At 45.7% G+C, this 12,412-nt stretch overlaps 1 protein-coding gene across 15 annotated transcripts in view; it reads left to right on the top strand.

Annotated features, from left to right (window-relative positions):
• Positions 1-209: 209 nt before the first annotated feature.
• The window catches only part of SFMBT1 (Scm like with four mbt domains 1), a 149,502-nt gene continuing 137,299 nt past the window's right edge, over positions 210-12,412 (top strand). For 7 of the 15 annotated variants that reach the window (XM_035275808.3, XM_078351148.1, XM_054245736.2 and 4 more), the window contains exon 1: positions 1,452-1,816. The gene's annotated coding sequence lies outside the window, so the exon portion shown is untranslated. Of the gene's footprint in view, positions 300-681; positions 942-1,451; positions 1,817-12,412 lie in introns of those variants that run through there. The other 8 variants (XM_054245739.2, XM_035275810.3, XM_078351150.1 and 5 more) reach the window with 3 other exon arrangements.

Genomic DNA, 12,412 nt, shown 5'->3' with positions numbered 1-12,412 from the left:
AGACTAGGGACATCGGGGGCGCCGAAAGGCCGGAGCCGGACTTCGCAGACAGGGGGCACTTGGGTATCTTTCCAGGTCTCAGAGGGCGCGCCCGATCCCCGACGTGGGGCAGGCAAACGGGCGCAGCCTCTGCGGCAGCGGCGGCACCCGCGCATCTGGGATCCGGCCGCTCCTCCACTCATGCCATCTTGCCCAAGCCGGTCACGTGCGGGTGACAGCGGCGCGCTTTGCCCGGCAGGTACGCCAGGTCCGACCTGCGGACCCCTCCGGGCTCCCCGCCACAGCGTCCACAACCCGAGGTGAGGCGCGGGGTTCCTTCCCTCCCGGGTCGGGGCCGGGCCAGGGCAGGCACTGGGTTCCCGGGGGTGCGTCTCCTGTTCCGGGCCGTTCCGCTCGGGGCCACCGCGCCGTCGGGGGCCCGAGGCGCCGCCGCGTGTCCTGCGCCACAGCCTCGGGGCCGTCCGCGCCGAGTTGCTGGCTGGGGGTGTGGGTGGCCAGCGGCGCCGGACCCCCGAAACACCAGCCCGGGGAGTCCTCGCCTCCTGCGCGGCCCCAGCCGGGAGGGAGCGGGGCGGCCGGGCCCGGGGGTTCCACGGGTGCGGTGCGAGGGGCGCGGGCTGCCGGGAGGACCGCGGAACTGGGGGTGGGGGGGCGCGGGCGCATGCGCCCTGCGTCCGTGCCATATTGGAATGAGTCGGAGCGCGGAGCGCCGCCGCCGCCGCCGCCTCCGCCGGAGCGCGGGTGGAGGGGGGCGGGGAGAGCTGCCGGCCGCCCCGCTCCGCCGAGCCCAGCAGGAAGGAGGGTGTGAGAGGGCGAGCGCGGGTAGCGCGAGAAGAAAAAGCGCCCGCGCGGGGGAGCGAAAAGAAAGAAAGCAAGAAAACGAGCGCGAGAGGGGGACAAGCGAGCGATCGAGCGAGCGCGCGCGCGAAAACTCCCGGCAGGTAAAAAAGCGGGGCCGCCGGCTGGGCCTTCCCGCGCGGCGGCCTGGAGGGGCGGCGGAGGCGCCGGGGTGGGGGACCGCACCGCGTCCCCTTCGAAGCGGCCGCGCAACTTTGCCAACGGAAAACCGCCGGACGACGGCGGGCGCGCGGGCTGAGGCGCCAACGGGCGGCGGCGGCGGCGGCACGTTGGGGGCGGGGGCGGGGCGGGGGGGGTGGAGCGCGGCGCCCGCGCGCGGTCCCGCGGTCCCGCGCGCCGGCCGGCCGGCTGCAGGGACGCGCCTGGGCGCCTCGCCGCGGCAGAGAGCGGCGGCGGCCGTCAGCCCTTGGCGGGCAGCGCAGCGCGCGTCAGCCCGCGGGAGGCGTGAAAGGAAAGTGGCCGGGCGGCGGCAGTGGCTGGCGCCCAAGTTCCCCGGCGCGCCGGGCCCGCCGCGCGCCCCTCCCCGCGCGCGCCGCGCTCCGCCCGCCGAGCCCCCGCGGACCCGCCCCCCGGGCTCGCTCCGGGCGGGGCGCGAACCCGCAGCTGGGGCCGGGCGCGCGGCCGGTCGGAACTTCGGAGGGCCCGGGCGGCCGCCGCGCGGTGGAGGAGCGTCTAGCGGCTGCCGCAACCGGTGGCTCCCGGCCGCCGTTGTGAAGTGAGCGGGCCTCCCCCGCGCCGTGGCCCGCCGGGCACCGCCGCCCGACCCCGCGCCGACCCGGGCAGCGCCCGACGTGCCGCCGGGAGGTCCGTGGCCGTTTCGATTTCTGTTCCTAAAGTCGGATTTTGCACGCTGTGAAGGAGGCTGTGGAAGGGCGAGCGGCGTCCTGGGAAGCAAGGCCTGCTGTGTGCGGAGCAGAAACGCCTTGTGCGAACAGAAATAAATTCCCGCGGAAAGGATGTACGTTAATGCTAAGTTTTTCACAAGATGTCAGCTGTTGCTGTTGGGTCTAAAACTAAACCGGCAGGCACAGGTCACCCCCAGAGCTTGTGCTCAAGGAGTGGTGGACGCTCGGGTCAGGTGGGGGTGTTCCCAGCGGGTCGTCCGAAGCAGCACTGGTTGATGGTCCCAAGTGATGTTTTTGAGTCCTGTTAGCAGTGATCTGTGTTTGAGAACCAAGTGAACCTCAAAGAGATTTGAAAGGAAGTAAGATGGATTTTGTCAATCCCCGAGTATGTCTTCTCTTGAACCACATTTTCTAAGATGTCATACTTAATTCTATTGCATCTAGGTAAAATGCCTGAATATGTAATCATTAATTTGTCAACTGGCTTGAGAGGATGAAGGAAGATGAGTGTGTCCTCATGCGTACACTTTGAGGCCGTTGACTAGCGTTTTGAGGCATTTGTTGAATCGTAGGCCATAGGTAGATTCAGAGTTCAGGTTTTTTTGCGATGTCAGAAAAGTAACGGCCTGGTGTGAACGGGCGTGGCCAGAGATCTGGAAACAGTTCTGTTATTACCATTGTCATTGACTAAATGTCTCATATTGGGTAGTTTTCTTATCCATTGTAGCTTTGATTTTCCTTATTTGCAACATTAAGATAAACGGATCATTTTTTGGGGGATCCTTTCAGTTGGAAAATTCGGCGGCTTTTTTAACTGAAAGATTCTTAGAAATCACAGTGTATATTTTGGAAGGTCCTTGCAACATGTGTCTTCATTAAAATTCATTTGGAAAAAACATCTCGATACCTAGATTCAGAATGGTTTTATATAATTTATTTGAACAGATTTTTAACAATGTATGTCAATGTGCTTAAAAAATATGTGTATTTTTTATTGAGGTATAACCTACAGAAAGATCTTAAGGTACAATTCAGTGACTTTTTAATTTTTTATTTATTTTTAAAAAAAAAATAACCAAAGAGCACCCTGGACTCACAGCAGACTCATCCCCGAGGACCAGCACTCCTCAGGGGGTCCCCTTGCTGCATCCTCACCAGCATCACTGACAGAGTAACCAAGATGCCCCAGACCTCAGTCTTCCTATCCAGGGAGCTCCCTGGGTTCAGAGCCATTTCTCAGCGTGAAGGATGAATGGATCTGCATCTTGTTGCATCAGTGACTTTTTATATATGTATATGCCCTGATAACCAGACTCAGATCAAGATACTGAACATTTTTAGACCCTGGATCCTTTCAATTCAGTAAACACATTCCCCCTGCCCAAGGCAACCACGATTTTGACTTCTGTCACCGCGGATGAGTTTTGCCTCAAAACAGGACCCTTCTGAGAGTTAAAGGGTCAATACTAACAAACTAAGGATAGCTTGTATGTAAACTTATATGGCTGTTTTAGCCATGACCTTTTGCTTATATAATGATTTTTAGGGTTATAATCCAGAATAACTTAAAATTCTGTCCTGAGAGACTTCTTAGAAGGTCACTTTTCAGCAGGGGCATTACTTTGCTGGTTTGGATTTGCAGTTCTTGGGAGTCTTTATGTTCACAGACTTGGTATTAATCTATTACTTCCCATTTTTGGAATATAGGTATTATATATTTGTAGACAATAGATTAGAAGAATGAATCATGAATTTTCCCAGGAAGTTGTTTGTAGATGAATCAGTTTCTTAATGCCTAGAATTTGCTGGGAAAATTGAATGAAAATTGTTTTTTTAAAGTTAAGTAAGTTAAGGATGTGTGTATAAAGCTTTAACAACCTTTTAAATGACAGCAGTTAACTTGATTTATATATACAGGAGAGTCAAATCATTAAAAGTCCAACAATGAAAGCAAAACAAAAGGTTAACTAAAAATTATGTCAGGTGCAATTTAAAAAAAAATCTCGGCGTGACTAAGATACCTTTTTGTATTAGACCTCTGTCTAGGAAGGTGGATTTTTAAGTATTCCCCACTGAGGCAAATGATGCAACAATTTGCATTTCCTTCACTAATGTCTTCTTGTGCCTTTTCTTGTTTCTACTGTAAAGGAGATGGGTTAGATGTTTTAAGTAAATTCTTATTTTGTTAGGTCCTAACAAAGACTTATGTTTTTTACTGCAAAGATATCTGTGTGATAAAAGTTGAGAACATTCTAAGGCCTGTGGTAGGGATCTACGGGGAATAGTCCACAAAGTTCAAAGGTTTTCTTTTGTGAAATGATTTCGCTGAGTAATTCTTTCTGTGTTTTAAGTTAGCCAGCTAACTGACTGACCAGCAACTATGCTGGATTTGCTCACTCCACCCGATTCACAGCCTCATTAGCCAGGAGAGTAATTGATGACTTAGCTATTACTGATCCGTTGTTTCTTTGTCTGGCTCTTTTAAGATTTTTATTTTTTATTTTTTTTAATTTTTATTTTTTATTTTTGAGACGGAGTTTCGCTCTTGTTACCCAGGCTGGAGTGCAATGGCGTGATCTCGGCTCACTGCAACCTCTGCCTCCTGGGTTCAGGCAATTCTCCTGCCTCAGCCTCCAGAGTAGCTGGGATTACAGGCACACGCCACCATGCCCAGCTAATTTTTTTGTATTTTTAGTAGAGACGGGGTTTCACCATGTTGACAAGGATGGTCTCGATCTCTTGACCTCATGATCCACCCGCCTCGGCCTCCCAAAGTGCTGGGATTACAGGCTTGAGCCACCGCGCCCAGCCTTAAGATTTCTTTTATGTGATCAGACTGTTTAATTTAAAATCTGTTGAATCTTTAAGAGATGCAACTAAAGAGATACACAATAAGAAGCAAAATATACAATGAAAGGGAATTTCCTTTTTTTGATATGTTTCGTTGTAAACTCAGATTTTTCCCTTTAAAAATGATTTGCTGGCTAGGCATGGTGGCTCACACCTATAATCCCAGCATTTTGGGAGGCCAGGCAAGAGGCTTGCTTGAGACCAGGAGTTTGAGACAAGCCTGGACAAAAAAGAAAAGGGAGACCCTGACTCTACAAAAAATAAAAAAATTAGCCAGGTGCGGTGGTAGGCACCTGTAGTCCCAGCTCCTCAGGAGGCTGAGATGGGAGGATCCCTTGAGTCCAGGAGTTCGAAGTTGCAGTGAGCTATGATTGCACTGCTGCACTCCAGCCTGGGTGACGGAGTGAGACTGTCTCAAAAAACAAACTGACCAACCCAACATGATTTGCCTATCCATAATCTTACTGCTTCTTTAAGATACTTTTGCTTTTACAGTGATAACTAGACTGGGTTTAGCTGTGGAATGGTGGTGTAGCAGCAGGTATCATTTAGCTCTAAAGTATGTAGGAAAGATGAACTATACACATTTCATTAGCTTTTTATTATGACTTCATGTTATGTTCACATTAAGTTAGTGAATACTGTTCAAAAAAGCAGAAGGCCATTATTTAGACAGATATTTTACATTCTTTAGTATTTTTAATGTTACATTTTTTTCTCATAATTTTCCAAAATTTTGCTTTCTGGGATTATTTGGCTGATAACCAATATTTCAGAATAATTACATGAGAATAAAACAATTTGTAATGAGTAAATTATACAACTTCCTTATGGCAAAGTATTTTTCTTTTAGTATATAGCATTTGTTACCTAACGGGTATTTTGCATTTGAAAACAATATTTCTGCATATACATAGTTATTAAATGGGATAAAAGTGTCTGGGGATTTTGGTTACCTGGGAATTTTGAACCCTTAAACTTTGGGGAGTGGGATTTTGATAGGAGTCTCCCATTCTTCAGAGGATACTAATCTCATTGGAAAATGGTTTAAAATAGAAAGAATGTGGTCACGTTGCTGCAGATTCACGTTTAAACTTTTCAAAAGGGGGAGGAAGGATAAGAACGACACGTTATTAATAGAAAAATTATATGACTTCACTGTGTAAGTTTTAATGGTTTGATTGTAAACCTTTTCCTGTAACTTAGAGACACCTGAAAACTTGTATGTAATTATTCTTTCTTTTATTCAAGAGGATGTTTGTAACCTTGTTTAGCTCTCTTTTTTCTTTAGGCAATCACTCAAGGAATTTATTTAAAAACAAAAAATAAGCTGGGCAAAGTGACTTATACCTGTAATCTCACCACTTTGGGAGATCAAGGCAGGCAGTTCTCTTGAGTTCAGAAGTTCGAGACCAGTCTGGGCAACATAGGGAAGCCCTGTCTCTACAAAAAAAAAAAAAAATTAGCCAGGTGTTGTGGTGTGCACCTGTAGTCCTAGCTCCTCAGGAGGCTGAGGCAGATAGATTACTGGAGCCTGGGGATGGAGGTCGCATTGAGTTGTGATCACCCTTTAGCCTGGGTGACGTAGTGAGGCCCTATCTCAAAAAAAATAAATAAAAACACAAAAAAATAGTCTGTATATGTGTATTAAATGATGATTTAAGTCCCTGTTGAACTCTGTGGTTTGAGTAGTTGAATAACTTCCGTGAGCCCAGCATGTCATTGTGCAGAGAGAGGCTATTAGGTGACATTTCTAACATGATGCACAGTGCTGTGTGCATTGCCATTGCGTCTTTTTTTTTTTTTTAGACTGGCATACTGGTCTGGTACATTGGTTCTTTTTTGATGTTTTTGTTTAGTCTAGAGAAAGGTTAATTAGTAAACTGATGTGGGGCAGATAGGGTTGTTAAGATCAGTATCTGTTTATCTGGGAAAGTTGGGTTCTGTCTGAGATGGTATTTGGAGAGGATCTTAGATGAGAGATGGAAGGTGGTTTGTTGGCAGTTGAAAGTGTGGGACAATCACACATTTGGAATGACAACATGAGCTGGGATGAGAAATTTAGCAATTACTAAAATGCCTCAGGAGTTTTTCTTGCTGATATTCAATTTAAAGTGTTAACCAACAAGTACTCAGATTTGAATTCCAAATTATTTTTTGTATCCTGAAGAGTTTTTAAAAAAGCATTTGAGGTGGCTCCTATGGAATACTTGCTCAGCGGTAAGGCCACCTGTGAGTTGGCACTGGTTGTTCATTTCTTTTCACAATTTGCTCCCCAGACTAGAGTGCTTTCCTGTTCTCTGAGTTTTTTCTAGTGTTCTTTCTTATGGATCAGTCCCTCTAAAACATGCTTTTTCTGTGTTAAAAATAGTATATGGTAATTTGGAATTGTAATTTTAAGATACCTTTTGGGCTCATTTTTGACTCGCATCATAAAATAACCCTCTTGGAGTGGTTAGATTGTGATCACACCAATGCACTTAGCATATCGCCTGTCTAGAACATAGTGATATATAATGAGGATATAAATTTTTATTATAAAAAATTTTATATGTAACAAACTTGCGTATCCTGCACATGTATCCTGGAACTTAAAATGAAATCAAATTAAAAATTTTTTTATCAAAAATTAGCCAGGCATGGTGGCAGATGCCTGTAGTCCCAGCTACTTGGGAGGCTGAGGCAGGAGAATTGATTGTACCCAGGAGGTGGAGGTTGCAGTGAGATGAGATCACGCCACTGCACTCCAGCCTGGGTGACAGAGCGAGAGTCTGTCTCGAAAAAAAAAAAAGTACAAAAAGAAACAACAAATTTATGGTTGTGATAAGATATATACATATAGTGTGAACTTTACCATTTTAACCATTTTTATGTGTACAGTTCAGTAGCATTAAGTACATTCACATTACTGTGTAAGCATCAACCACCATCCATCTCTAGAACTTTTTTATCTTCCCATACTGGAACTCTGTACCCGTGAAACAGTAATTCCCCATCTGCCCTCCTCCCACCCTAGGCAGCCACTGTTCTACTTTCTGTCTTTGTGATTTTGACTATTCTAGGTACCTTATCGAAGTGGAACCATACAGTATTTATCCTTTTGTGATTGCCTTATTTCATTTAATATAATGTCTTTAAGGTTCATCCATGTTGTAGCATGTGTCAGAATTTTTTTTTTTTTTTTCGAGGAAGTAAATTATTTGAAAGACTTCCACAGCAGGTAAAGTGGAAGTCAGGTCTCAGAATCCTGTCTTATAGGATTTGTTTACCTCCCTTGGAAGAACTTCGTGTGTGCCCAGCAGAACTGAGAGAACCAGGTACCTTATCCTTAGATACAGTTTGGGCACACTTGCTTATTAGAACAAAAGAGACAGAGCAGAACGTGACAGCAGGAGGGAAGACAAGGGCAGTATTAAAGCAAAGGTTGCTGGAGTCTGAGGTCTCACTGGGTAAGGACAGAGCCTCATGGGTCTCAGGATGTCATCTTACTGTGTGATCACTGACATTCATCATGTTGACCTGAGTCAAAGCATGTCATCCAGCAGTTAACCAAAAAAGTCTGTGGGCTCAGAGTTGTAAATAAGCCTTCGCCTCTCTGAAAGGCATGGTTATTCAAAGACTCCATCCCTAGCTGTTCCGGTTAGTTGAGGTTTTGCCACATTTCACTCTTGTTTCCTTATTGATAGAAAACTAGTAGATGTTTAATAAGACTTAATGACTTATATAATAATGATACCACATAATTAATGTTTTGTATTTTTTTTAATCTGCCATACATAGTCTGAGGATAATGCTTTATATTTTAGATTTACTATGTCACTTTAATTCTGTATTCGTGAAATATAGATGTCCATGGTTGGAGAGGAAGCAGGGTTGACAGTTAAGGATTATAGAGAGTTGAGCAGTTACATACTTTCAGAATGGTTAAAGAGGTGTATTTTCCTTTTATTATTGTGTTCTATTATTATTATTTTTAATGGCCGTATTAATGTAGTAAATGTGGGATGAGTTTCCTAATACTTACTGTTTGTTACCAGGGGGAGGATACCTCTTAATTATTCCCCTCTCTTGGTGGCAAGGATGTTTTTGACTTTCTGGAAATCGCTGAAGAATTGAGTGAATGTCGTGAGGCCTGATTTGTGCCTTATGTTACTATTCAATTCTTAAGAATGGTTAGTTGTTTCCTAGAGTTAGTAGGGCTTTTCTGAAAATATCAGTTTCTTTGGCATGATGTTGTTTAATAGGGCATAGAGCTACAGTAGTAAAAGTCAGTGGTTAGGGTAGGGGACATTTGTCTAAGCTGGATTCCCTGGGCTCAAGCAGTTCTCCTGCCTCAGCCTCCCGTGTAGCTAGGAATACAGGTGCATGCCATAGCATCTGGCTAATTTTTTAAAACTTTTTTTTTTTTTTTTGAGATGAAGTTTTGTTCTTATTGCCCAGGGTGGAGTGCAATGGTATGATCTCGGCCACCCCCACCTCCCAGGTTCAAGCGATTCTTCTGCCTCAGCCTCCTGAGTAGCTGAGATTACAGGCACCTGCCACATGCCTGGCTAATTTTTTGTATTTTTGGTAGAGATAGGGTTTCATCATGTTGGCTAGGCTGGTCTTGAACTCCTAACCTCAGGTGATCCACCCCTCCTTGGCCTCCCAAAGTGCTGGGATTACAGGCATGAGCCACTGTGCCAGGTCTCTAAGACATTTTTTGTAGAGGTGGGGGTCTCTCAGTGTTGCCCAAGCTGGTCTCAAACTCTTGGCCTCAAGTGATTCTCTAGCCTCAGCTTCCCAAAGTGCTGGGAATGCAGGCATGAGCCACTGTGCCCAGCCTGGCCTTCATTTTTTATCATTCAACAAAATGAGCGGGTTGGGTAGTCTAGCTAAAGATAGAAATTTGAGAAACTTTGGGTATATTATTGTTGTTATAGGCATTTATGATGGTATTAAAACATCTGAACCCCTTGACCTCTTAATATAATTAGTATTTATTATTTTAATTTTATTTCTCTTTTAATGTTGGCTTTCCAGTTCTCAATCAAGTTACAGTTGCACTTAAAACATACATAGTTTTCATTATCACTGATACGAATAACCCATATGCAAATTGGGAAATGGGCTTAGATCTTCTCCGAGGCCTTATGTATCCAGTTTTCCTGTAAGTATTCAGTTGGGCTCCTCAATCAACAGAGAAGAGTTTCACATGACTTTCTTTGTTGCCAGGCTCCATTCTCAGGAATAGCTATGACAAGGGACGCAGAGGGCTGGGTGGGCTCTTCTGGCCTCCCCTTCTAGGGAGAGTCTCCTGTTTCTGCAGCAAGTACTTGAGGAGGGCTGCGTGATTCCTGCATCAAGACTCAGGGTGGTAAGGCACAACTGCGCCCACCTCAGCTCCTCCCCTAGCCATTGACTTTTACTCCTGTTTTTACCTGTCGACTTTGTGTTTTTGGCTGAGTGCTTTCCGGAATAGTCTGCTGGTGAGATGTTGGGTTCTGGTAATGGTATTCTTTCCCTACAGCCTCCTTGAGAGGCTTCCCTGTTCTCCCTGAGCCTTGTCTTTTACCTCATTGTGGCCTTCATTTTCTCCCAGAGTTCCAGCCCCATCAGTCCTGGACCCACTGTTTAATCCTTCAGTTGTTCCCTAACCAATCCACTTTGTTCTTTCCCTTCTGTAGCCCCGTAAGTTGCTGCAGCCTTCCAGCCAGTGCCTCTCTCTGCTCCTGGGTATAGATTCCCTTGGAGGAGAATTCAGGTTCTCTGGACAGCCCTGTCTTGAGGCAGACCTTTCTCTCGTTGCCTTCTTCTATGACCTTTTAAGACCCTCCCTTCTTTCCTTTTGCATCTTTCTCAGTGAAGTTGCCCACATTTAGAGTTTGTCTAGCCCCTGTGCTCCCTAAGATCCCTACAATCCTGCCCATTGGGCTTCCAAGTTGGATGCCACACTGGCACCTCAGAATCCACAGGTCCAAAATAGAATTTCTCTTTCTTTTATTAGCATCATGAAAAAAGGAAAAAATAAAAATAAAGAATTTCTTTTTCTACCCCAATGACTCCAGTCTTCTAGTAGGCCTGTTTTTCTGGGTCTCTTTCTTTACATTGTTCTTCAGCAATGGTGTTTCCTATGGTACTTGAGGTCTTATTCTTGAATTACCAACCTCAGACTTAGAGTATACCGTTGTGACTCCTTGGTTTTCAAACGATTTTAAAGTTGTGGAACCTTCTGTTCAAATGAAATCTTTCTAAAAAGCCCAATAAGTAAAATAAATAAAATGAGAGTCCTCCTAGTGGTCAGGGAGGGAGGCGGTGGGCGGGGTGTGAAGGGCCAGCATCCTGTCCACAGCCAAGTAGTTGGACGTTCTCTGCTTCCCTCTCCTCCCAGGCAGGGCTCGCAGCTGGCTCTTGGGGCAGCCTTCCCTGTGGATTCTGCATAAATGGAGTGCCCTAGAGTTGCTATCAGCACTGCTTTGAGGTTATGCTTAATTTTTAAACCATTTTATCTGTTCTGTACCCCACTTCTTTCCTTTGGAAATTTAAATTTTAGTTGTAACTGATAAACGTAAAATTAGTGCCAGTGATGAATCTTGCCAAGGAAAATCAAAGACACCTTGGAAACCGAAGCTAGGTTGTTTTTTTTTTTTTGAGACAGTCTTGCTCTGTAGCCAGGCACCAGGCCGGAGTGCAGTGGTGAGATCTCAGCTCACTACAACTTCCGCCTCCCGGGTGCCAGCAATTCTCCTGCCTCAGCCTCCCGAGTAGCTAGGACTACAGGCACATGCCACCACACCCAGCTAATTTTTGTATATTTAGTAGAGACTGGTTTTCATCATGTTGGCCAGGATGGTCTTGACTCTTGACCTCGTGATCTGCCCGCCTCAGCCTTTCAAAGTGCTGGGATTGCAGGCATGAGCCACCGAGCCCAGCCGAAGCTAGGTATTAAAGAGTCGGCTTTGTCAAATGCTGAGACATCGAAAATGCTGAAGGGCTTCTTTCAAAATTTACTTATATCTCTGGCCGGGAGTGGTAGCTCACGCCTGTAATCCCAGTATTTTGGGAGGCTGAGGTGGGCAAATCACTTGAGGCCAGGAGTTTGAGACCAACCTGGCCAACACAGCGAAATTCCATCAATTTTAATAAAAAATGATCCAGGCATGGTGGTGATCCCAGCTACTTGGGAGGCTGGGGCAGGAGAATCACTTGAACCTGGGAGGCAGGGGTTTCAGCGAGATGAGATGGCGCCACTGCACTCCAGCCTGGGTGACAGAGAGACTGTTTAAAAAAAAATTTACTTAAGTCTCTGCTTGACTGTCTTTCTTGAAATCTGCATTTCTACCAACATGAGCACTTTCAAGATAAACTTTATTTTTACTGTTTTTGTTTTGTTCATTTATTAATATAGTAGGCTTATTCCTTATTCAACCCATAAAACTAAAATCTTTACATATTTACAGTGAAAAATACAAATTTCTTTCCGTTGCTTCCAAATAATCCCTCTATTTTCCCCACCTCTCCCATCCATCCAGCTACACTGTGGTGAAGTAGGACTTTTTAAACAAACTTGATTTTAGTCACATAAAATCCCACAACTTGCTGAGTAAAGTCCAAACTCCTCAGGAAGACATGCAGAATCCTTGAAGAGCTCATGCCCAGTCCCTTTGTGCAGCTTATCCCCCCTCCCATGGCCTCCACAGCCTTACCCACCCACTCTCCTGTAAATCCCTCTGCTTAGGGTGTTCTGCTAAGGCAGTGCTTTCGAAGTGTCAGTCTTGCATGGACCACTGCCACACTTTTTGCTGTATTTGATTACCAAAATTATTATTATTATTTTGAGACTAACTCACTCTGTTGCTCAGACTGTAGTCCTGTGGCTT

This window comes from Callithrix jacchus, chromosome 15 (genome assembly GCF_049354715.1).
Source record: "Callithrix jacchus isolate 240 chromosome 15, calJac240_pri, whole genome shotgun sequence".
NCBI lineage: Eukaryota > Metazoa > Chordata > Mammalia > Primates > Cebidae > Callithrix > Callithrix jacchus.
Note: the sequence above shows the minus strand (reverse complement) of the source record. Positions and strands in the feature narration are given on the sequence as shown.